This window comes from Coregonus lavaretus (genome assembly GCF_964263955.1).
Source record: "Coregonus lavaretus genome assembly, chromosome: 30".
NCBI lineage: Eukaryota > Metazoa > Chordata > Actinopteri > Salmoniformes > Salmonidae > Coregonus > Coregonus lavaretus.
In genome coordinates this window covers 26,161,032-26,186,689 of record NC_140017.1, presented here as the reverse complement: position 1 = coordinate 26,186,689, position 25,658 = coordinate 26,161,032, and the positions used below count along the sequence as shown (strand labels likewise).

General features: G+C 43.1%; 1 pseudogene across 1 annotated transcript in view; it reads right to left on the bottom strand.

The window, feature by feature from the left end:
- LOC311106176 (roundabout homolog 2-like) overlaps nt 1-25,658 on the bottom strand; it is a 55,021-nt pseudogene that overhangs the window by 11,729 nt on the left and 17,634 nt on the right. Inside the window, exons 2-11 of the transcript in view lie at nt 21,054-21,380; nt 14,346-14,503; nt 12,991-13,111; nt 12,773-12,911; nt 8,876-9,003; nt 6,943-7,067; nt 5,603-5,774; nt 5,173-5,378; nt 3,822-3,903; nt 3,391-3,565 (exon numbers count right to left, since the gene is read on the bottom strand). The product of the transcript in view is annotated as a roundabout homolog 2-like (transcript). The remainder of the gene's footprint in view (nt 1-3,390; nt 3,566-3,821; nt 3,904-5,172; nt 5,379-5,602; nt 5,775-6,942; nt 7,068-8,875; nt 9,004-12,772; nt 12,912-12,990; nt 13,112-14,345; nt 14,504-21,053; nt 21,381-25,658) is intronic.

The window sequence follows — 25,658 nt, the reverse complement described above, 5'->3', positions numbered from 1 at the left end:
GAAAAGAACGTTAATCAATTACAGGTTGAATTGTGGGAGGATTGTCTGGCCTTGTCCTTCTCCTGATATGAGAAATAACACAAAAATGAGTGTGGTTTGACAATTTGGGTCCTCTAGCATAGATGAATGCTGGGTAAATGAATGCCATTATCTCAGTCCAGTGAGGACCTATAGTACATATTACCTAGCCTATGGTATGGTTTGTCCAGTCAATTACCCAGTGAGTGATAAAAGAGACCAGTCTAAATGCGTCAGCATGCTTCAGTTCGGCTGGCGCCTAGCCGTACTCGGCTAGCCAAACCAAACGAGTGTGCTCGCATACTCCCTTAAAATACCTTCACTTGAAAAACAAGAAAAAAGCGGCAATAGTACTGTTTGTCCATTTTGAGACGCCGTAGCCAGTATACACTTCCTCAAAATAGTCAGAATGAATCTAAGATAACTCCAGAAATCTGTCATTAATTTTGACGATTCTGCAGAGGATATCTTAGTTGCGCAATTTTACCTCTAACTAAGATGTTTGGTGCAGTATTTCTCAATGACAAAATGTGCATGAAAACGAGTCGTCTCTGGTTGAATGACAACAAACACTTCATTGAAGAATCCCTACTGTTGACCAATCACTGATGAAGGGGCGTAAATGTCGGCTCCGAACTTCGGCTTGCCTCAAGAAAAAAAATGTGTGTGCCCGAACAGCCAAAAAAAAGTCCAAAACAAACAAAAACTTTACAAAATGTTGTCATAATATACAGTCGTGGTCAAAAGTTTTGAGAATGACACAAATACTAATTTTCACAAAGTCTGCTGCCTCAGTTTTGATGATGGCAATTTGCATATACTCCAGAATGTCATGAAGAGTGATCAGATGAATTGCAATTAATTGCAAAGTCCCTCTTTGCCATGAAAATTAACTTAATCCCCCCCAAAAATTTCCACTGCATTTCAGCCCTGCCACAAAAGGACCAGCTGCCATCATGTCAGTGATTCTCTCGTTAACACAGGTGCGAGTGTTGACGAGGACAAGGCTGGAGATCACTCTGTCATTCTGATTGAGTTAGAATAACAGACTGGAAGCTTAAAAAGGAGGGTGGTGCTTGAAATCATTGTTCTTCCTCTGTTAACCTGGTTACCTGCAAGGAAACACGTGCCGTCATCATTGCTTTGCACAAAAAGGGCTTCACAGGCAAGGATATTGCTGCTAGTAAAATTGCACCTAAATTAACCATTTATCGGATCATCAAGAACTTCAAGGAGAAAGGTTCAATTGTTGTGAAGAAGGCGTCAGGGCGCCCAAGAAAGTCCAGCAAGCGCAAGGACCGTCTCCTAAAGTTGATTCAGCTGCGGGATTGGGGCACCACCAGTGCAGAGCTTGCTCAGGAATGGCAGCAGGCAGGTGTGAGTGCATCTGCACGCACAGTGAGGCAAATACTTTTGGAGGATGGCCTGGTGTCAAGAAGGGCAGCAAAGAAGCCACTTCTCTCCAGGAAAAACATCAGGGACAGACTGATATTCTGCAAAAGGTACAGGGATTGGACTGCTGAGGACTGGGGTAAAGTCCTTTTCTCTGATGAATGCCCTTTCCGATTGTTTGGGGCATCCGGAAAACACCTTGTCCGGAGAAGACAAGGTGAGCGCTACCATCAGTCCTGTGTCATGCCAACAGTAAAGCATCCTGAGACCATTCATGTGTGGGGTTGCTTCTCAGCCAAGGGAGTGGGCTCACTCACAATTTTGCCTAAGAACACAGCCATGAATAAAGAATGGTACCAACACATCCTCCGAGAGCAACTTCTCCCAACCATCCAAGAACAGTTTGGTGATGACCAATGCCTTTTCCAGCATGATGAAGCACCTTGCTCTCGAGTGGTGCAGCGGTCTAAGGCACTGCATCTCAGTGCTTGAGGTGTCACTACAGACCCCCTGGTTCGATTCCAGGCTGTATCACAACCGGCCGTGATTGGCAGTCCCATAGGGTGGTGCACAATTGGCCCAGCATCGTCCGGGTTTGGCCGGTGTAGGCCGTCATTGTAAATAAGAATTTGTTGTTAACTGACTTGCCTAGTTAAATAAAGGTAAAATAAAATAAGAAATAAGGCAAAAGTGATAACTAAGTGGCTCGGGGAACAAAACATCGAAATGATGGGTCCATGGCCAGGAAACTCCCCAGACCTTAATCCCATTGAGAATTGATGGTCGATCCTCAAGAGGCGGGTGGACAAACAAAAACCCACAAATTCTGACAAACTCCAAGCATTGATTATGCAAGTATGGGCTGCCATCAGTCAGGATGTGGCCCAGAAGTTAATTGACAGCATGCCAGGGCGGATTGCAGAGGTCTTGAAAAAGTTGTCTCTTTGCATAAAATATTGACTCTTTGCATAAACTTAATGTAATTGTCAATAAAAGCCTTTGACAGTTATGGAATGCTTGTAATTATACTTCAGTATACCATAGTAACATCTGACTAAAATATCTCATAACACTGAAGCAGCGAACTTTGTGAAGACCAATACTTGTGTCATTCTCAAAACTTTTGACCACCACTGTATGCACAAATTCTTCCGAACTGTTTCGTCTGGAAAGCATGCGGACACCTTAAGGAAGCAGCGCTAGAACTCTGACCTGCTCCTTAGCTAGGTGTCAGATAAGACCTGAGTGACAATCTGCACGCTGCTGTCCTCCAACCCCCTTCAAGCATCCAACCCCCTTCAAGCATCCCCTTCTCTTCCATTCAGCCCTGTTCCCCAGCCCTAGGAGGGTGAGCGGAGGAGCAATAGGAGACATCCCCATCCAGCTAGCTCTATTTAAAGACTTTGCTCTGTTAGATGAAGTTTGAGGAAAGTAGCTAACAGCTACCCATGGGAATGTCTCGTCTCAAACTGTGCTGTCAGTCTCAGTGCCAATCAGCAGGCAGCCTGTTGGCCTGTCTGTGTGTTTGGCTCTGCCTGCCCAGAGCCTCTGCCCTCTCTGCCTCTGTGATGAGAGCTCTCTGGCTAGTCTCTCCTTCCATAGCCCCAGGTCAGTACCGTCCAGGACCACAGGGAAAATGCAGCTTTTTTTCTTCATACAACTGATTCTATGACTCTCTGCTCCAGAATGCTTCATGGTTTTATTGAATCTGCCATGGCTCGGTTTCCCTTCACGCCGTTATTTCCTGCCACTGTAGCACATGTATGAATGGCTTAGTTAAACCAAATTGAAAATCTCTGTATGTGAATACAAATCAAGGACACAACTGATATAGCAACAGACCTAGAAAGACCCCAGTACCTAGCATTGAAATATAAATCCTCTAGTTATATGGTACCCTGCAAAGCCATGTATTAAGATAGGTTGGAAAATGCAGTTTCTAAATATATGGCTCTGGTACCCAGTCCTTGTATACATTACCTGAAGGCCTCGATGATGTATGCGGTGACAGCGGCTCCACCCTCGTGGGGGTTGGACTGCCAGGTGAGGGTGACTGTGTTCCTGGTCACATCTGTCACCACAGGCTTCTGGGGCGGCCCTGGCAGCTGGATGGACTCTGACACCCTGGGAACTGATGACCCAGGGGCTCCGTCCTCTGGGACGCAAACAGGGATACGGCATGAGATAACATGAGACACAGTGGTGGTATGTGATAATGGTAACTTGGTGTACTGGGATATAGTATGAGTTTGACTGTTTATTTTTCAAGTCTATTGATTTCCACACACAGTAGTGATGAATCCTGTAGCTAAAGCAGGAAAGTAGGTTTCCATAAGGTGTAATGTATCTTTTGAAACCAATGGTGTTTGTTTGGTTTTGTGAGGCGCTGAGAGGAGTGTGTATATGTTTACCTCTCATGGTGAGTGTCCCGCTCCAGCTCGACTCGCCCGTGGCGCTCAACACCACACACGTGTACATTCCCGAATCCGTATCCTAGCAACAGAGAGGCGCATTTGAGCTCCCTTTCACGAGGAGAGGGGACCCAAAACATTGGAACCACAGTGCTTTAGATCCTTTCTGTGTTTGCTCATCCGAGTGGAGCAGCGGATCTCCTCTTTTTACTTATTAATTGCTTTGTTCATTGCTTTGCCGCCGTCCTGAGACTCACTTTTAGAGTTTAAAGTTAAAAGCTTTTACGAAATGCCACTTTGCCACAAAGCAGACATCACTCAGCCACAGTAGCAGTAGGAGTCTAAATGGGATTCATCTCCCCATATGCATGGTCTACCTCACAGGTGTCAAACTCATTCCAGGGAGAGTTGGACACCCCTAGTCTACCTGCTCTCCTTTTCCACAGTACTGTATACATGTCCACACGCTTCACTGGTCTAATAGTGTTACTAACACTGGGCTGGCGGAGTGCCAGTCTACTGTAACCAACATCAATTCATGTTAGATCATTCACCACAGCATTGATCTCTGGTTGGTGGACTGATAGTATGTGGACAGATGAACTGTGTGAGTTGAACCACTGCTGAAATATTGAAGACTAGGATCCCAAGGCTAAATATTTGTAGCCCCTCTTTCTCCCTCTACATCTCATCCTCTCCATTCCTCTCCCTCCCTCCCTCTCTCTCCATGCCAAGCTAATGCATCTCTTCTGTTCCATTGAGCGCAGTGACATGGCAGATTTCCCCTGCCTCAATGATGCATTGGACCTTGTGTTAATGCTCCAAGTTTGCTGAGCACCACTGCTGAGACAGAGACACAGAGAGACAGAGAGACAGAGCGAGAGAGCAAGAGAGAGCGAGTTGTGCCAGAGATGTAATTAAAGGCTATGAAATCGTTAATCATGCGTGACCACAGTCAATCAGCACAAACTATGCTGCTCTCCCCACTCCGCACGCTCACCTCCAGGTGAGGCCACAGCACAAAAAAGGGCCACTGACTGCTCTTTCATCAAAGCAGAACACATTTACATTTGCAAACAAGCGCCTTCATTAACATTACAATTACACACTGCATAGGCACGTAATCGCGCCGGAGAGGTCAGTTTGAAATTCAGTTTCACCTTCATTTTTATAATGGAGGAGAACATAAAAACGTTTGTTGGTTACCCTCTGGCTTTGGAGAAAGTAAAAATGTAACGATGATGGATGGCAGGCATTTCTGTACAGCTGCGCGATACTAATTTATTCATGAGGATCAAAAGACAAAATCAGATCACAGCCATATTTTTATTCCATGACATCATACACGTACCTCAACGTTAGTGATCTGCAGCGTCCCGTTCTCCATCAGGGTCATGCGAGGGTTGTCCCCCACAATCCGCTCCCCGTCCTTTTCCCACACAATCCTTAGTGAGGGTCCACCAATCGCATGACACTGCAACTGGGCAATGGACCCCAGAGCCAACGTCTGATTGGCTGGGCCTTGGCGGATGATTGGAGGAACACGGTCTGAAGGACCTATGGGTGAGAGGGAAGAACAGACAGGATATTATGTCAGTGGGTCCTGTCACACACACTAATGTCCACTTTATTTGACAGTGGTTATGGTAGAGCTGTCAGAGCCTATCTGTCCATCCATATGTGTGTGTTGTAATGTCAATGTATTTTTGCTGGGCTCTCTTCTCCAGAGTACCATATTCCTTCCTCATCCCAAAGTTACCCCCTCCATCCCTCAAACTCACCCCCTTCCACCTCCAGCAGGGCTTTGGTCAGGACACTTCCTGCTACACTGATGGCCTGGCAGATATAATACCCAGAATCCTCTAGGTGCACGTCTGTGATGGACAGTTCACCACTCATGGACACAGAGTAGCGGCCGGACTGGGATAGGGGCTGGCCAGGAAACAGCAGCATCTACACACAAACAAACACACGCACGCACACACAGAGAGAAAGAAAAACTTGCATCTTAGCTAGTGATGAGAGATTGTGTATGCATGCATTATATGGCCATCACTTTTCCAACACAATACAGAATAGCAGGAGATCTTGGGACTTTTGTTTTGGTCTGTTGGCTTGATGTGAGCTGACAGATGCTTAACACATGGCCAGAGTGATGAGAGGGGGAGATGGGCATGAATAGGGGAAAGGGACATCCATCCATCTATCTCCCCATCCATCCATCCATTTCATTCCTCTAAGAGGCTTACACTGAGTGAGAGGAGGACCAGGGTTATAAGGCCACAAGATAATCCCAAAAGTACAGCAAACCGCTTCCCAAACAGGGGACCAGGCACCACAACTATCACAGACTGGAACAAATTGAAACTTATTCGGAAAGCCTCAGGCCAACTTCCCCCTGCCTGGCGGACCTGAGGGTTAACTCCTCTACTAGAACCATCTAGACTAAGTGATCTTGATTGTTCCCCCGCTGTTATCAGAAGGTATTTATAGTAAGTTATAATGATAGAAGGCGTTAAACATTGTGTTTCTGTACCTATTTCCCGGGGAGGCAGCTCCTCTCCCACCTGATGTAGCTCATCTACCCTTCCTCCCCCTCTCTTCATCTGTCTGCAGGTAACAGCGACTTCCTCGCCAACGCATTTCCCGTGATTCCTTCCAACACCTATTGGTCGTCGCATCTCACAGCCAAATGCAAACGAGCTCCCTCCCTCATTTCACCTTGGCCAATGTCTCTTCAAGAGCACGGCAATCGAGAAAAATGTGGGAAAAGCGTTGTTTAATCTAACGATTCCCCGGCTTGTTTCAAGCTGAGAGAAATCAAATGAGTCACCACCAAACAAACATGGTGAGAAAACTATGTCTGCTGCTGATCAAAATAACGGCCTGTTGAGTACAAATAAGGCTAAAACACATCAAAATCCTACTTAAATGTGACATAACATCATTACTTTGTTGATCAGTTTAAAGAGCCATTTATCTGACAACACATGTTGTAGTGTCTACATAGTTGGAATTTTGTTTAAATTATTTTAACCTCTTTACAAAGGTATTAGTCTTTTTTTTAAAGTAGTCTTTATTGACCGCTCTCTTCCTGTTTGTCAGGAAGTGACATTCTTACCTGGCTTCCTTCTTTCTTCCAGAAGATGGCGGGTGAGGGGTTTCCTCGGGTGCCACAGCGGAAGGTGACGCTGCGCCCCTGAGCAGAGATCTGGTCCTGGGGTTTAATGGTGATCTGTGGAGGCACTGGAGAGGACAGCAGAGACACTCGGTTAGGAGATTCAGATTTTAGGTGTTAAGTTTTAGCATTTAAATTGACAATTTTTCTGCATAATCGATACTTACTAAGTAATGCCAGAACAGTATTGATTAAACATTTAGCATATAGAACTACCCTTTTTACTCCATGATTTGACTGCTGTCACCCTCAGCCAGTTGATATATGGTTTCCCTTTCTGATTAATCTGCCCTCTCATTTTCACATTATCGAGTGAAGACATTGATGCCTATCTTTTATACTGACACAGGCCATCATCTAATTCCAATCTTAAACTATTGTGACGGTATTTGTGGGTTTACTTTGGAGTGATATCAGTGGAAATGAACTGGCAGTCAGGTTGTGTGTTGTGGCCACAGCTTGCTTCTGATCCCACCACATCCTATCTTCCTATAGACTTTGACTGCACAACGACAGCATTGACTCCCCTTCCATAGACTCTGAGCTCTCCTGCTGTTTACTCTCCTCAGCAGGCTTCTTCCCTGTCTTCATACACACACACACACACACCGCACACACACACATGGGATCAGGCTAAATCCTCAAGGGAACTGAGTCATCTGTGTCGTGTCTTGATTTTCCCTCTGAGGGAGAACACAGCAGATCTTCCCACATCAGAGATGGCGCACGCACACACAGCCACAGAGAGCGACTGACTTCACTACACTAACATCACTAACCAGCCAGCAGGGGGGATGTAACTATGACAGGGAACCGTGCAGAGAAACCATGTTAATAAACATTAATGTGGTTTATGTTCAATTCAAATAGAGTCATGATCAGAGTGAACATGTATTAGCAGTTCTGTTACCTTCAGACATTTAGATATTATTTTTTTTGGGGGGGGTAAAAAAACAAACATCAAATGAATAGTGGTATTTTCCATTGGAAAAATGTCGCATTCATCAATCATGGATTTCTATGGTAACAAACAAAGAACAGTATGTCAGTGAATGTCTGAACTTTGTGTCCTCATATATCAACACACTTCTTTAATGAGAGTAAAAACAGCAGATGTGTGTGTTTGATACCAATCCTTAATCTGGTGTACATTAAGTCACTGTGTCAGAGTACAGGCTTACTTACTGCACTGCCTGAGTGCTTCAACAGACCACTAGACTAGAGACACGACCATGCAGTAAGTCATGTTACAGGCTCTTTTAAACCATTAGGTGAAATTAATTTGAAAGAAAATCTACAAACAAAGTCAGAATGGTGTGGGGGGAAATAAAATGAAACGGAATGAGATGGCTGACTACAGTAAAATGTAAAAAATGAAAACATGACATCTCCTACATAGTCAATGAAACATGGAACAGAATGAAGGGAATGCATTGTTTGAAGAGGGTTTAGATTTTATCAGGACTGACAAAAGCAATGGAGGATGAAGTCAACCCCACTGCCCACTCAGCCAACACACACACACATACACGTCTTATTAATAGTGGTCCTGCTCTCTGGCAGTGTGTTAAAGCACACCATCTCCCAAACAGCTGTCAGAGGGAGTAATCCATACGGTTTAGCATAATCTTCTGTCAGTGGAGTTGAAGAGAGCCCAGCACAAATGCATTGATATGCCAACACATATTCCAACATACACGGATGGATGGGCAGAGCTCTGACAACTCTAAATGACCACTGTCAAATTAAGTGGACATAACAGTGTGTGACCGTACTGTACTGAATGCATGAGTGTGCCTTTGCGGGTGAGAACGCATATCAGTGGGTGTGAGTGTGTGCGAGCGAGTGAGTGAGAGAGAGAATATTTGTTTCTTACCATGGACCTGTAGCATGGCTGAAGCCTCTGTCTTGCCCACACTGTTCTCAGACATACAGGTGTAAGTTCCCTCGTCCTCCCCTCTCACCCTGGTCAGACGCAGGCTGTTGTCACTGCGGATCTCAAACCTGGAACAGACACACAGAGAGTCAAAAGTATTTTCATAAAGCAAACCATAGAGACGGAAAGACCATGGTTGTGTCGGAATACCCATACTTGCGTTCTAAATAGTAGGCATTTTAGTTATGCGAAAATATAAAGTTTTATAGTATGTGACATTTCAAGAATCGAGTAAGCTTTACATGCCAGGATGTTATAATCATTTCGGGTTTTCATCTAGTACAATTCAATGCACACTTTTGAAGAAGAGAATCGTCATTCCAGACTCACGTGTGATAATCAGCTGATAATGAGATAAGGGGACGCGCTGTACCCAAATGAACGAATGGCAGGAATCAACGGAATTGTGCATTAGATGACACATTCTCAGTAGGATGAACCCAGTATGTTGATATTTGTTGCTTACTGCATTTGTTTTTACTAAACAGTATGTTCTAAATAGTATATAGTACGATTAGTACACAGTATGTAGTTTTAGTAAGTAGTAGGCAAGACAGATTTTGGATACGGTCAAGGTGTGAGAAGCACTGCCTTTGAACTATGTAAAAGTGACCTTGAATGTACCTGACCCTCTGACCCATCAAAATGTAACTGTATGAAGTAATCTGAATAAAGAATTAGAGTCAACCCTATAACTTAATACATCTGCAGAGAGAGATGCACAAGTCAACCGTGTCAGAGTCAAACAGCCAATCAGAATGGGCAGAGTGAGTCACCGCCGTCACCATGAGACCATCTTAGAGTAATACTTTTTTTTTTTTTTTCTTACCCCCCCCCCTCCCCATAGTTACAGTATAATCATAATAATATAAATATGTATATTTTGTGCACCCGGATGATCTTCCAACTGTATAGTGAAGTTGCAGAGTCACAGGAGGTACATGTTAACTAATGAATCCTCACTGGCCTTCCATTCATGAATTTGTATTGGCTGAGGGAAGGGAAGGCATAAATAAATGAGTAATTACTGTAGCTGGGCTTTCTAGGTCACATACTTTAATCCCATATGTATCCCTGCTGAATGGGCTTCCCTAATTCTGTCAGTCTGTCTGTACCTCCAGCACGCCATCAATCAATATGTCACATACTTTAATCCCATATGCATCCCCAGGATTAGGGGAGGGTTTGGCCGGCCGGGATTTCTTTGTCCCATCACGCTCTAGTGACTCCTTGTGGCGGGCCGGGCACCTGCAAGCTGACTTCGGTCGCCAGCTGGACGGTGTTTCCTCCGACACATTGGTGTGGCTGGCTTTCGGGTTAAGCGAGCAGTGTCAAGAAGCAGTGCGGCTTGGCACGGTCGTGTTTCGGAGGACGCATGGCTCTCGAGCATTGCCTCTCCCGAGTCCGTGGGGAGTTGCAGCAATGGGACAAGACTAACTACCAATTGGATATCACGAAATTGGGGAGAAAAAAAGTAATACAAAATATATTTAAAAAAAATAGCATAGCCCTATTTATTTCTGCAACAACACACTTCTCATCACAAATTGTAAGCAAGCTAGTTACGGTGCCTTCTAAACACATGATTGACATCGAAAAAGAGGGTGGGCTATCAACTGATCATTGACGTTGATGATTGATGTAAATCTGCTAGTTTGCTAGAGCGATTTATTTTACTGATTATGATTTATCTTCAACGCTCATATCAAATAAGAATAACTTCATAATATAATATTCCTAATCTTCTAACTCATATGGCTGGCTGGCTAGTGGCTTGTGTGGATATTTTAGTATATGGTGGTTAGTTAGAGTCTAGACTACCTGTGTTGCTGCTGCTCTGACACATGTGCAACTACCGACTGAAGAACGGGTGGAGTTGGGTCGGAGGGTCGTTGATGCAGCCGCTCCTCTCTACATCTTTTTGCCTCTCTCTGCTGCGTGTATCAGCCAACCAGACCCAATATTATTGATAATGTAGGCTAAATCAAGTGTTAATCAAATGTTATGCTGCTGTGGTAGTAATGTTGAAATTTAAACAACAGTGAGGGAAAAAAGTATTTGATCCCCTGCTGATTTTGTACATTTGCCCACTGACAAAGAAATGATCAGTCTATAATTTTAATGGTAGGTTTATTTTAACAGTGAGAGACAGAATAACAACAAAAGAAATCCAGAAAAACGCATGTCAAAAATGTTATAAATTGATTTGCATTTTAAATGAGGGAAATAAGTATTTGACCCCCTCTCAAGCAGAAAGATTTCTGGCTCCCAGGTGTCTTTTTATACAGGTAACAAGCTGAGATTAGGAGCACACTCTTAAAGGGAGTGCTCCTAATCTCAGCTTGTTACCTGTATAAATGGCACCTGTCCACAGAAGCAATCAATCAGATTCCAAACTCTCCACCATGGCCAAGACCAAAGAGCTCTCCAAGGATGTCAGGGACAAGATTGTAGACCTACACAAGGCTGGAATGGGCTACAAGACCATCGCCAAGCAGCTTGGTGAGAAGGTGACAACAGTTGGTGCAATTATTCGCAAATGGAAGAAACACAAAATAACTGTCAATCTCCCTCGGCCTGGGGCTCCATGCAAGATCTCACCTCGTGGAGTTGCAATGATCATGAGAACGGTGAGGAATCAGCCCAGAACTACACGGGAGGATCTTGTCAATGATCTCAAGGCAGCTGGGACCATAGTCAACAATAAATAAATCGGTAACACACTACGCCGTGAAGGACTGAAATCCTGCAGCGCCCGCAAGGTCCCCCTGCTCAAGAAAGCACATATACATGCTCGTCTGAAGTTTGCCAATGAGCATCTGAATGATTCAGAGGAGAACTGGGTGAAAGTGTTGTGGTCAGATGAGACCAAAATCGAGCTCTTTGGCATCAACTCAACTCGCCGTGTTTGGAGGAGGAGGAATGCTGCCTATGACCCCAAGAACACCATCCCCACCGTCAAACATGGAGGTGGAAACATTATGCTTTGGGGGTGTTTTTCTGCTAAGGGGACAGGACAACTTCACTGTTAAATCTTGGGTGAGAACATCCTTCCCTCAGCCAGGGCACTGAAAATGGGTCGTGGATGGGTATTCCAGCATGACAATGACCCAAAACACACGGCCAAGGCAACAAAGGAGTGGCTCAAGAAGAAGCACATTAAGGTCCTGGAGTGGCCTAGCCAATCTCCAGACCTTAATCCCATAGAAAATCTGTGGAGGGAGCTGAAGGTTCGAGTTGCCAAACGTCAGCCTCAAAACCTTAATGACTTGGAGAAGATCTGCAAAGAGGAGTGGGACAAAATCCCACCTGAGATGTGTGCAAACCTGGTGGCCAACTACAAGAAACGTCTGACCGCTGTGATTGCCAACAAGGGTTTTGCCACCAAGTGTTAAGTCATGTTTTGCAGAGGGTCAAATACTTATTTCCCTCATTAAAATGCAAATCAATTTATAACATTTTTGACATGCGTTTTTCTGGATTTCTTTGTTGCTATTCTGTCTCTCACTGTTCAAATAAACCTACCATTCAAATTATAGACTGATCATGTCTTTGTCAGTGGGCAAACATACAAAATTAGCAGGGGATCAAATACTTTTTTCCCCTCACTGTAGTTAGCTAGCTACACACACTCGAGCAGTGACCGCACCTCTCAAGCCCTATCTGTGCTCATGCCTGTGCATCCCTGGTGAATGGGCTTCCTTCATTCTGTCAGTCTGTACCTCCAGCACTCCATCAATCAATGCATCACTGAGTGTTTTGTCCATCTCTTCAGATGTCAATCAATCCGTTTATTTTTCTATTAGTGAGTGGACCTGTCCGTCAATGTGTCCTCACCTCCCACGGGGGAGCTCCCCCTCCTCTCGGCGCCAGCGTACCGTAGGGGCGGGGTCTCCGTGTACCTCACACAGGAAATCAACGGTCTCTTCCTCCATCACCACCTGGTTCACCGGCCTCCGCATCAGCACAGGACGCTCTGCATAGAGAGACCCAGACTTACACACACAAAGACAGTGTAATGCGCGCATACACACACACTGGTGTGACAGACTCACCATACACCACCAACTCAGCAGGATCACTGTCCCTCTCTCCCACCATGTTGGTGCCCACACACACATACATGCCAGCATCACTCTTCCTGGTGTGGGAGATCATCAGCTTGCCCCCACGCATCTGAAAAACAAGACAGTGATGACAGGTCATCATATCACTCCATGTATTAGCCTTTGGGCTTTTCAGAGGAGAGGCAGTACTTCCACCATCTGACATAAGCACTTCAAATGCATGTATAATTTATGATTCCACCATCATCAGCATGTATCATTAAGGATTCCACCATCATCAGCATGCATCATTAATTATATTAATGGACTTTGAGACAGTTTGGGTTGAATTGGGATTTAACTGCACTGAGCACAGTGAGCTTTGGGTTGGAACTCTAGTGTATGTAAACTCTAGAGGGTTTTACTTCTAACTCGAATGAGCTTGATGTTGTAACTAGGGGTTATAGTTCATGGGTCATACAGTACGGTGAAAAAGTATTTGCCCCGTTTCTGTTTTTTTCTATTTTTGATACTGAATGTTATCAGATCTTCAACCAAAACCTAATATTAGATAAAGGAAACAGTTTACAAATAACAAAAAATATATTCTTATTTTATTTATTTAATTGATGAAGTCATGCAACACCCAATGCCCCTGTGTGAAAAAGTAATTGCCCCCTTACATTCAATAACTGGTTGTGCCACCTTTAGCTACAATGACTCCAACCAAACGCTTCTTGTAGTTGTTGATCAGACTCTCACGTCGCTGTGGAGGAATTTTGGCCCACTCTTCCATGCAGAACTGCTTTAACTCGGTGACATTTGTGGGTTTTCAAGCATGAACTGTTCGTTTCAAGTCCTGCCACAATATCTCAATTGGGATTAGGTCTGGACTTTGACTAGGCCATTCCAAAACTTCCAATTGGTTGCTTTTAGCATTTTCATGGAGACTTGATTGTGTGTTTTAGATCATTGTCTTGCTGCATGACCCAGCTGCGCTTCAGCTTCAGCTCACAGACGGATGGCCTGACATTCTCCTGTAAAATTCTCTGATACAGAGCAGAATTCATTGTTCCTTCTATAAGTCAAGTCATCCAGGTCCTGAGGCAGCAAAGCATCCCCAAACCATCACACCACCACCATGCTTGACCGTTGGTATGAGGTTCTTACTGTGAAATGCAGTGTTTGGTTTTCGCCAGGCATAATGGGACCCATGTGTTATTTGTTCACTCAGGTTCCCTTTTCCTACTATTAGGGTTTGTTTGAAGATCTGATAACATTCAGTATCAAAAATACATGCAAAAGTAGAGAAAATTAGAAAGGGGGCAAATACTTTTTCAAAGCACTGTATAGGTGAGACTCACAGAGATGCGATCATCCTTGTTGCTGACGCGGGCATTGTTCCTCTTCCAGGAGACGGTGGGCTCAGGGTGACCCCGGGGGGGAACACACTCCAGAACCGCTGGCTCACCAGCTGCAACCACCACATCACTGGGGGCCTGGCGGAAGTCATCCCTCAGGACTGGGGAGAGGAGAGCATAGACATGGTTTAGACTATCTATTCATATTATTGTACCTTTATTTTACCAGCTAGGTAAACACATTAGGAAAAATAGACAGTCAAACTATATAGCAGATCGTTTTTATCTATTAATTTAGTACCATTATATGTATGTTATTGTGAATATATTGTCTTTCAAATGCTAACTATTAGATAGACAGATAGATATATCAGAATTGGCCTACACATCAATCTCCAATGCGGTATTCTGTCCATGTCATCACAAGTGCAATGTCAAATATTGTCCTTGTAATTAATTTGAGCATATTTAATATGTAGAGTTTCTGTTTGAAGGTTAGACGAGAGGAAAACAAGCTGATTGGGTGAGAGCAGTACATTGTGTTTTGTGCTTGTACATGACTGTTCAAATCCTTGGCAACTTCCTTGTTGTGCAGTGTTTTGATGTTTCCTGTGCCGCATCCTAGTCTGCAGTCTCTACTGTCAGAGTGGATGAATAATGCACATCTCTCAGTCCAACACAGAGTAAAAAATACAAACACATTAATAATTTAACCTGTCAGAGGGGAAAATGGCATCACATATTAGCGCAATGCTTCTGTCTCACACTGGAAACTATGCTAACTCACAGCTCCGTACTACAAATCTGACAGTGACACAATGAACGAAAAAAAAAAAAAAGGGGACGTGATCTTTATGTCACTGTCACACTGAGGTTAGCAGCCTTTACTCTGCAAATGAAGACAGGATGAGAGGCTTGACTTGGCAGCAACCTTTGTCATTAAATCCCAGCAGTGACTGACAGAGGAAAGCTACTGTATGAACGCTGATGCCTGGCCAAGGCCTCAGGAAACCTGTGCAGCACTACTATTCCAGCCTCTCTGAGGGTCTGCAGGCAACCTATGAACACTTTCCTCTGGCTTTTTCCTTCACCAACAGACACACACACACACACACACACACACACACACACTACTCCAGAATACAATATCTTCTTATACCTTTATAAATATTTTAGGTTGGCATTTTACAAAGTAAGCAATCAGACCGTCTGCCTGCCTGTCAAACTATCCATCTGTTAGCACGGTAATGCATCAACACCCAATCAAATCAATTAGCACTGCAAATATGCTGTGAATTAGTCCAATCTCAAACATCAGTTAATCTATACTAAACGCATTAGTGAACTCATCACCTGTCGGTCAACTGGACGTCTCTCCAGCTAAGCCACACTACCCCCATCACTTATCACCTCACGTGTGTTTGACAGATCCCTCCTCATCAACACAGTAGCTACCTGTGTCTTAACATGGCATTTATATTCACAACCACAGTGACTGACTGACTGATTACCATCTCATTTAGTTTATCACAGCCATCTAGAGCATAGCGACTGGCTCCCCTCTATCTTGAGTTGTAAGGGCTGCAATTATCTTGGGAAACGTGTTGCTATGAATATTCTAATCTCTGAGAAGCAGACAAATGGTGGCTGGGCCATCGCTGATCCGGCTGTGTTTCAGATCCGCTGTCAGGATTGAAGTGGTCATCTGTCGATCTGTCTGCTCAACCTCCCCCCTCCCTCTCGCCAGCCCCCCAATATGAGAATCTGTCACACACTCTCTGCCTGCCTGAAGTCGCTGCCTGTTCAAATGCAGCAGTAATCTCTACTTTTGATCATTTGGAGGCATTTTTTCTGTATTATAATGAAGCACATTTAATTCCCCAGCTGAGGCTTTTGTCATTGACGTGACATTTAAACTTTTAGAAAAGTCGAATTCTGTTACCCATTTGTTTCAAAAGTAAAGTCTTGTTCAGAACATTAAAAAGCTTGTCAGAATTCCTCATCACATTCAACTGGAGTTTTTCTCTCTCAGATTGTAATACATCCACCACATCTGAATCTAAGATACACAAGGCCTATCAGTTCATCCAACTAGTAGGAGTTGCGCCCCTACAGTCTGGGGTGAGTTAAGTACATAGGTAGGGGGGCAGTTTAAGGGAACATTTACAGGCATGCGCTGCCTGGACATCTGTCCCTTCAGGGGTCTAACGGAACCCCCTGACGTCCCATCCTACTCGCCCCCAAAACCCAACAAAAAGGGACCCCAACACAATTAAAGAACCACCCTCTAGACGATTGATGGATGAGCTATAACCTGTCAAAGCACACACCCTTCCCAACAGTCTGTTCAGTAGTCCCAACTCAGCTGGCTGCTTGTTTGAAAAGCTTCAGAGAGCTGAGGGCTAATTGAAAGTGGTGTATTATTTTTTGAGCTCCGTCTGTAAAGGGCTGGTGCAGAGACGAGACCGGGAGCACACCCAGCCATGTTGAGGGAACTGAAGAGAAGTCATGGTTATAGAGCCAATGAGCTAATCCCATAACCACACACACACACAAACACCTCTCCACTCTCACCCACACATTCAACCACAGAAGTCCCAGAATGTGGGCCATTTGAGGGCTTGAAACACGTGTCAGAGAGCGGAATGTAGCCTCAGATAATTTCCCCCCCAACACTGTGCAGTGCGAGCAGCCAAGAGCAACTCTTTGAAGCTGTTGGAAGTTAATACGATCCCTCCTTCACCCAGGCTTTAAAGGATGCCATGCTAAAAGTCGTTTCATAGAATTCACACACTGTTATATTTTTATGAAATTATAAATGGCACCACAGGAATCTCCTGATATTCTCAGACAGACAGATGGCCAGGGGACTTCCTGAGGTAACGTCCAAAACACAGTCTTTGTACCAAACATGACTCACACTGATTCCCACTGGTGGTGAATAAGTACCAGAACATCCTGAATCTGAACTATCCCTACATCACCTTACGGTGACAGGAGTGGAGAAGAGGGCACCTAAGGGCCTAGCCTGGCCTGGGGATAACTAAAGACCATATTGACTGTAAGTCGCTTTGGATAAAAGCGTCTGCTAAATGGCATATTATATTATTATATTCATCTACCTCCTGCTATTTCTTTAGCTCAGCTTTAACAATGTGGCTAAATGACTAACCATTATGCTCTATGGTTACTACTGTAATAAATTGTTACATTTACATTTTAGTCATTTAGCAGACACTCTTATCCAGAGCGACTTACAGTAGTGAGTGCATACATTTTCATACTTTACTGTTACTACTACATTCCAATCCTTCGACAGTGCCATTTATTTTCATAATTTTAATGTTTCAGGGATATACAGATTAAGAGATTAAGAATATCCTCAGATATTCACTGTATTTTTAAGTGACATTAATCTCAATATTTAGCATTTAGCAAGAGTGCAGCTTTAGTGCAGTCGTAGTGGCCATCTGTTAGTGTTTTAAAGGGGGGAGATGGGAGAGTAGTCATGGCAATAATGGGCTGCTTTGCATCGTGTTGCCATTGTCAGTCAGTTCACTATGGACACCATTAGACTAAACATCAGTCAGTGATCAGATTCATTGAACAGTCTCAAGGCAGGATGGAGGAGTAGGGTTGACAGGATTGGGGAGGAGTGTAGGGAGAAGGTGAGGATGGAGGGGGCACTCTAAAGGTGGTGTGTGGGACAGGGTTGAAAGGTTGGGCAGAGTTTGGGAGGGACAGAGTGCAAGTTGACTTTAATTGGGATGAGTCTTGCCCTTGAGGCAGAACTGAGTGATATCCGCTAGATGGGCCAGCTGCAAAGTCAAAATTGTCTATATTGTAAAAATGCATGAAAACAAAAAATTTGATTTTTGGTCTTAATTTAAGGTTAGAATTATGCATTAGGGTAAGCAGTGTGGTTAAGGTTAAAATATGACTTTGTGGCTGTGCCAGCTAGTGACCACTCTGCAGAGCTTCCTCCAGAACAAGATTCATGATGAAAAAACGCTAACCAGCAGACACAGTCGTGAGCTGTGAACAGCAGCACAAGGCAGCTCCCGCTCAGCCCAGTCAGAGCTCTTCTCTGTCCTGGAACCCTCCACCACTTTCCTACTAGCACTGCCTTTGCTGATAACATATTTACTGAGGGAAAATGTACTTGCTATGATTGTGATATGTAGTCGTCTTACCTAGCTATCTTAAGATAAACACACTAATTGTAAGTCGCTCTGGATAAGAGTGTCTGCTAAATGACTAAAATGTCAATGTAGATGAAGAGGTGTGTATGGGATGGGAGCCTAGCAGGCAAGTGGAAGTGTTCTATCTGAGAGCAGGTCCTAGAGTAAAGTGACCTGATTGTCAGTCAGTCATTTTACTTTTGTCTAAGTGCAGTAGGAGTAAACCCATTAGAGGTGGTCTAATCCTCTCTCTCTGCTACTGCCGTGTCACGGCTAATAGAGCCAGCTGGCGCCTGTCGAGAGGAGAGGAGGGATTGATTTAATCCAGCCATTGTCTGTGTTTACCAGGTCTCCTGAGCCTGTTGTGTTTCAATGGTTGGACGAGTGGTCAACTCATGCCTACAAATTCATCCTTAGGCACTTGTTAAAGCCAACTAAATTATTCAAAATCTCTAATCCTTTATGTAAATGATTATGACCAAAAAAATGAATAACGTATTGTAGTAACAATAGAGTTCAAATGAACAGTTTGGGCACTGTGATATCTGTCCATTCAGGGTTTAAAGAGACCAGTGGCAGAATTGTTGTGTAGAAGAGGCCAAGAAACAAGCTGCAGCCCAAAATGTCATTCCTTCATAATCCCCCCATCAGGAGAAAGAGGGACATCTGGCCCAAAAGCCTTTTAAGCAAGTTTTATTTTTTATTTGTCCTACTTTATTTTAATCCAGCTCAGAGAACGCGGCTGTTTGCTCCCTCAGACAGACATTCACGTCTTTGAAATAGATACCGCTTTCCTCTTCTTCTTACATAAAGGCTATCTGACAGAGCAGAACACTGCTATTTTTGGGAGGAATATGTGAATGGATTCATACACAATATCTCATTAACTAGGCGCCTCAACAGCCCTGCTATTCAGCTGGTCGCTTGCAGCTTATTCATGCCAACAACAAGAACACAGGCAGCAATAAATCACTGTTTAGCATTTCCATACCCAACATTAAGCTTATTCTGAGGAAGTCAAATGAAGCAACACTGTCTAGCTATACTGAAGCCTGAGTTGTGGACCCCGAAGGCGAAAAAGCATTTAAGCATGAAATACATGTCACTTCCGATGCATTTGTGCTGTGAAGGGACTGATTGTGTGGAAGGAACTAACTGTGTAGAAATATATCTATCTAAATTCCACAACCCTGTTGCGGTAATACTCTACTTTAGCCAATCCCCATTACAGTCAGGGCAGGGTGAGGTGTCATGGTTCAGATCTATGCGTGCCTACATACCACAGAAATTCAATGGATCTTTCCTCTGAGCTACTCCCAAGCCAGGAGTTGCATTGATCTCACTGTGACATTTCACTATCGTTACCATGGTAGCAATTCAGTCCTAATCAAGACATTTAGTGAAGCTAAGACCACCAACACCCTACTGTCTTAACATATTCCCCAGCTACCCAGAGGCACCAGACCTAGGACAATACAGTCATTACCGCAGTTAGTCACCGAGAGTCTGCATCTAGGTGATACATAGCCTTACTGGTATGACTGCGTCATCTCCAGCTACATCGCCACTGGCTGAGGAGAATTCATCATCAAAAACAACAATATAACTGTGGCGCTTAAATGTTTTTCTATGGAAGCTGTTCTGTGCTAATATATTTAGTTTTTCTCTAATATTTGATGTTCTGCCGTTTATGAGTGTGGATATATCACTCAGTGTGGAAGCTGAACTAAAGCTGGCCCTATTTTTGAACATGAGCTGTGGAGGAGGTCCGTGAGCCATGAGCAGTTAGAGGCTGAGGGTGAGGAGGCCTGGCTGGCTCTGTGCTCTGGTGGAAGATAAGATGCAGGCAAATTGCTGTTTTATGTTTTTAAACGAGGAGACATTCCTTAATCTGTTATGCTCCTTTTCCTAATTAACACACTCCGCTAATCCATTTCCTAACGCCAGAAAGGGCCTGCGTTCAGCCCTGGGTCATGCCACACTGCCACAATTAGAAGGGGAAAGAGAGAAAGTGGCAATTTTTTATGTTTTGTTTTACCCCTTATGTAACTCTGTGTTGTTGTTTTTAATCGCACTGCTTTGCTTTATCTTGGCCAGGTCGCAGTTGTAAATGAGAACTTGTTCTCAACTGGCTTACCTGGTTAAATAAAGGTGAAATAAATAAAATAAAAATAAATAAAGTGATATGGTTGTTACTAGTTACCACAGCCACAAAGTCATTTGGCTATATCGCAAAACAAAAAAAGAGATTTTTGGTCTTAATTTAAGGTTACTAGTGTGGTTAAGGTTAGGGTTAAAATCAGATTTTAAAAATATAAATTGTAGAAATAGGCGGGGTTTATGACTTTGTGACAACTAGTGACGACCACGTGATACTGAGGGCTACAATACATGGTCATATTTTCAGAAGTTCAAGATAGCAGCTGAAAGCCTGTCCTCTTCACCTGTTGTGCTTTGAGAGAGAGCGAGCGAGACAAACACACACAGGTCATGGGTGACATATACAGCAAGTAAAATTACAAAGACTTACTGGCCACTTCCAGTGAAGCGTTGCGACTGACAGCCTCTCCAAGGTAGTTACGTGCCACACAGGTGTAGACGCCCTCGTCTGGTTTGGAGCGTCGTCCGTGGACGATACGCAGGAAGAAGAGGGAGCCGCTGGGAAGGAGCATTCGGTGAGACCGAGGGTCATCCCGGTCCGTTTCCACCCGCTCCCCGTCCTTGTACCACTCCACAGTGGGGTTAGGCCGCCCCTCTGCCTTGCAGTTGAGGGTCGCGGGCTCCCCCTTGGACACAATCAGGTCAGAGGGGTCCTCCACGATCCGAGGTGGGCTGTCCTCAAAACGTGCACGGGACCCTGTAAGGTAAAATAGGTTTACTATCCATGCAGCTGTCTATCAGTCATTCATACTGTAGCCCAAACCTGCCATCTCTGAAAGAAAACATCATAACATAATGTAATCCCATTGAGAAAAAGGCAGTAGAAAGGCTCTGTGGCAGGCAAACCCAAATCCATCTCCACTGACATGGACGTATGGATGCATGAAGTCTGAGGGAGAGACAGATGGGTTGGACAATAATAGAGAAATACATCTGTCACTCACCACTGAGATCTGCTACCGTGATAGTAAAGCTGACAACAAGGCTCAGAACTTTAGTACTGAAGATCTCATGTTGTTGTCGTTTCTCCCCACTCCATAGAGATAAATCACATCTTTATTTTACCTTCTGGGCCTCTGTTATTCTACTGTTTAATAAAACACCTTATCAGACAGCCCCTTGAGCATAGGTAAGTAAGTATCCTGCTTGTATACTGTTCACACTGTAATGAGTGTATCATCCCATCTAGCCTTTTAACCAACGTCCATTTAGATGCCATTTGTCAGTAATGGTGGGTAGCCTGCTGAAGAAGACAGGTTTTACTCTGATCGGGTATTTTCAAAAGGAGGAAGAAGCCACAGGAGATGGTAATGGCCAATCTCAATGTCAGTCAGGATTTCAGCAGAGAAGACATGAAGGCCAGTGACATGCTAACTAAAACAAGACAGAGCTAGAAAGCCAAACGAGATTGAAGTGGGTAGAATATAAGAGAGAAAAGAGAGAGAGCGAGAGAAAGAGAATATATATATATATATATATATATATATATATATATATATATATATATATATATATATATATATATATATATATATATATATATATATATATATATATATATATGGAGAGAGAGAGCGAGCGAGCGCTCTCCCATATCCCTCCCTCTTGGGATCCATTACTGTTAACCTCTGCTGTATGGGAGAAGAGTAGTTCTCCAAGCCAAGGGCTTCAGCTAAGCTTTTAGAGTAGATGGCTCTAACTATGTGTACTACAGTTGTGTGTCTGGAATGTATATCATTAAAATTAAGAAAAAAGCAAAAGCCTCCAATTGTCACGAACGTTGACTGATGACTCGTGGAACCAAGGCGCAGCGTGATAAGCGTACATTTTATTTAGTACACAACACACGAACAAAACAACAAAACGAACGATACGTGAAGTCCTGAGGTTACAACAACACAAACCTTTACGGAACAAGATCCCACAACCTAACTGGTGCCAACAGGCTGCCTAAGTATGGTCCCCAATCAGAGACAACGAGCTACAGCTGTCTCTGATTGGGAACCACCCTGGCCAACATAGATCAACACGATCTAGAACAAAAACATAGAAAACTAAACATAGAAAATCCACACCCTGGCTCAACATTTAAGAGTCCCCAGAGCCAGGGCGTGACACCAATGTGCAGTGTATGAATAGATTGATTGTAAACAAAAAAAAAAAGACCCCAAAAAAGCTGTAACTCTATGGTTCTCCTTTGTTTAATTGTGATCTTATGCCTTCCTGTCCATCTGCTGTTTTTTTGCTTACTTGTTTGCCTGTTGTTTTTAAACCACTTCAACCGAATAGCCCAGCAATGCAACAGTTAAGATTTTCGGAATACGAATGTTCACCATGCCATTGAATATCATGTTAGAGTTATTTTTACTGCAGTCTGTCTATAATCTCCAGTGAAGTGAAAACGTTCCATTACCAGAAGCATATGGTGAGGAGGACCAAACAGTAACCTATTGACATACAGTGAGCTTCAAAAGTATTGGGACAGTGAATATTTTGTTGTTATTTTGTCTCTGTACTCCAGCACTTTGGATTTGAAATGATACACTGACTATGAGGTTAAAGTACAGACTGTCAGCTTCAATTAGTTATTTTTTATCCATATCAGGTCAACCATTTAGAAATTACATATTTTTTACATAGTCCCCCCATTTTAGGGGACCAAAAGTATTCGGACAAATTCACTTATATGTGTATTAAAGTAGTCAAAAAGTTAAGTATTTGGTCCCATATTCATAGCATGCAATGACTACATCAAGCTTATGACCACAAATTTGTTGGATGCATTTGCCGTTCGTTTTGGTTGTGTTTCAGATTATTTTGTGCCCAATAGAAATTAATGGTAAATAATGTATTGTGTCATTTGAGTCACTTTTATTGTAAATAAGAATATGTTTCTAAACACGTCTACATTAATGTGGATGCTACTACCATGATTATGGATAATCCTGAATGAATCGTGAACAATGATGAGTGAGAAAGTTAGAGGCATAAATATCATACCCCCAAGACATGTTAACCTCCCATTATTGTAATGGTGAGAGGTTAACATGTCTCGGGGGTATGACGTGACTCGTTTAAGGAAACTAGGCGTATGTCACGCGTCACTACTTAACAGGAAAGGCATTTGAAAGTAAACATTTTTTTTATCAAAATGTGTTTTTTTTGCAGAAATGCCTTCTGAAACATATGAACTTTCATGTGCCTTAATAACAAAATTGTATGCCATCTGTAAATACAAATAAATAAAATTACGAGCCTAGATGGTTTAGCCACGGAAAAAGACAGGAACCTTCCCGCTAGCCATGATTTGCTGAGAGAATGGATGGGCTGGACATGCCGAGAGATGAGTTTGGATTGGTCTGCCATGTAGCACGCTTCTGTCTATAACATGAGCTGCTCAGTATGTGTAGGTAAACCTTCTAAACATTTTAAAAGATAACGCGAAGAACTGCAAAAGTGTTGCTAATGCTCTCCACTTTCTGGAGGACAGAGTTTTGAAATCAGTGGAATGCCCGGTGGAAGCAGAGTATGATAGCTAAGGAGATGGAGAAAATTCAGGCATTTGATTGCAACTATGCGGAGGGAGTCGGAAAGAGAACACGAAGGCTGTTGTATAAAACACACCTGTCTCCAGATTACATCTTCAAACTAAGGGCTACAATGGCATCTGACAGAGAGGGAGAAGCGTTCATCCATGTACACAGGTAAGAGAGTCTAGCTAGCTACATTTTCAGATATTATACGTTTCTAATTTAGTCATAAAGTCATTTTCATTGCAAGTTAAAGCGTACTGTTAGCTAGCTAGCTAACATTAGCGGTCTGGCTGGCTGGCTCGCTAGCTACCATTATGTGTATGATCTGTAGTAATATTATTCGTATCTCAGAGCCATTTGCATTGCTAGTTATAGCCTAATGTGAGCTAGCTAGCTAACATTGAACGTAGTTGGTAAGCTTTAGCTACCTATAGATTCATGTTGGGTAGTAACATGAGTTGGGATTATGGTTAATTGTTTAGCTAGCTAGATGTCTAAACAAAAAGACTCCACTATTCAAGTAACCATTTCACTGTACCGTTTACACCTTTGTATCCTGTGCAAGTGACAAATACACTTAGATTTTATTTGATATAGTGTGCGTTTACCAGAGACGGTAATGTGAAGAACAACCGGACCTGCACCAAAGTCAAATTAGGATATAAAGTTTGGCCAACAAGACAGTGTCCAAGTTCTAAAATGCCCTGCTTTTATTTGGTCACACTCACAACCGTAAGTTATTTTCTGTAATTAGCTCGCCATTAACTTGTAAATAATGAGCTTGTTGTGAGTTTATTTTCCTGTAATAATTAATACAAATTAGCTAAAGTTAAGATGTTGTCAGCTATATGATATGGTCATTATTTGAACTGGCTAGCCAGCTAACTTAACATTAGTTAGCTAACAAGCTAGAAACAAACCAAAACAGAGAAGTTGTTTAGAAAGTTGCCTGGTTTGCTAGATTGAAAGTTGATCAACTTTCAAAGCAGAATTACTTTCCCATTGTTCCTCAACTGTAGTGTATGATATACAATTTTCTATCTTTGAGTCTCTACTTTTATCCAATGTAAAAAACACAAATTTCAAATTTTGCTACATAAGACCGAATCGAGCCGATCGGTCACATATTTGTGGGTCTGTAATTTTCAACTTAATCATGGTAGCATCCACATTAATCTAGAAGTGTTTAGAAACAATCTATTCTTATTGACAATAAAAGTGACTCCAAAATGACACAATACATTATATACAGACCATTCATTTATATTGGGCACAAAATAATATGAAACAACTAAAACAGCAAATGCATCCAACAAGTTTGTAAAGTCACAAGCTTAATGCATTTTTATATTTTTTTAAACCTTCATTTAAAAACAGGGAGTCACCATTGAAACCAGGGTCTCTTTAGCAAGGGAGCCCTGCACATACAATTCATAGACAAA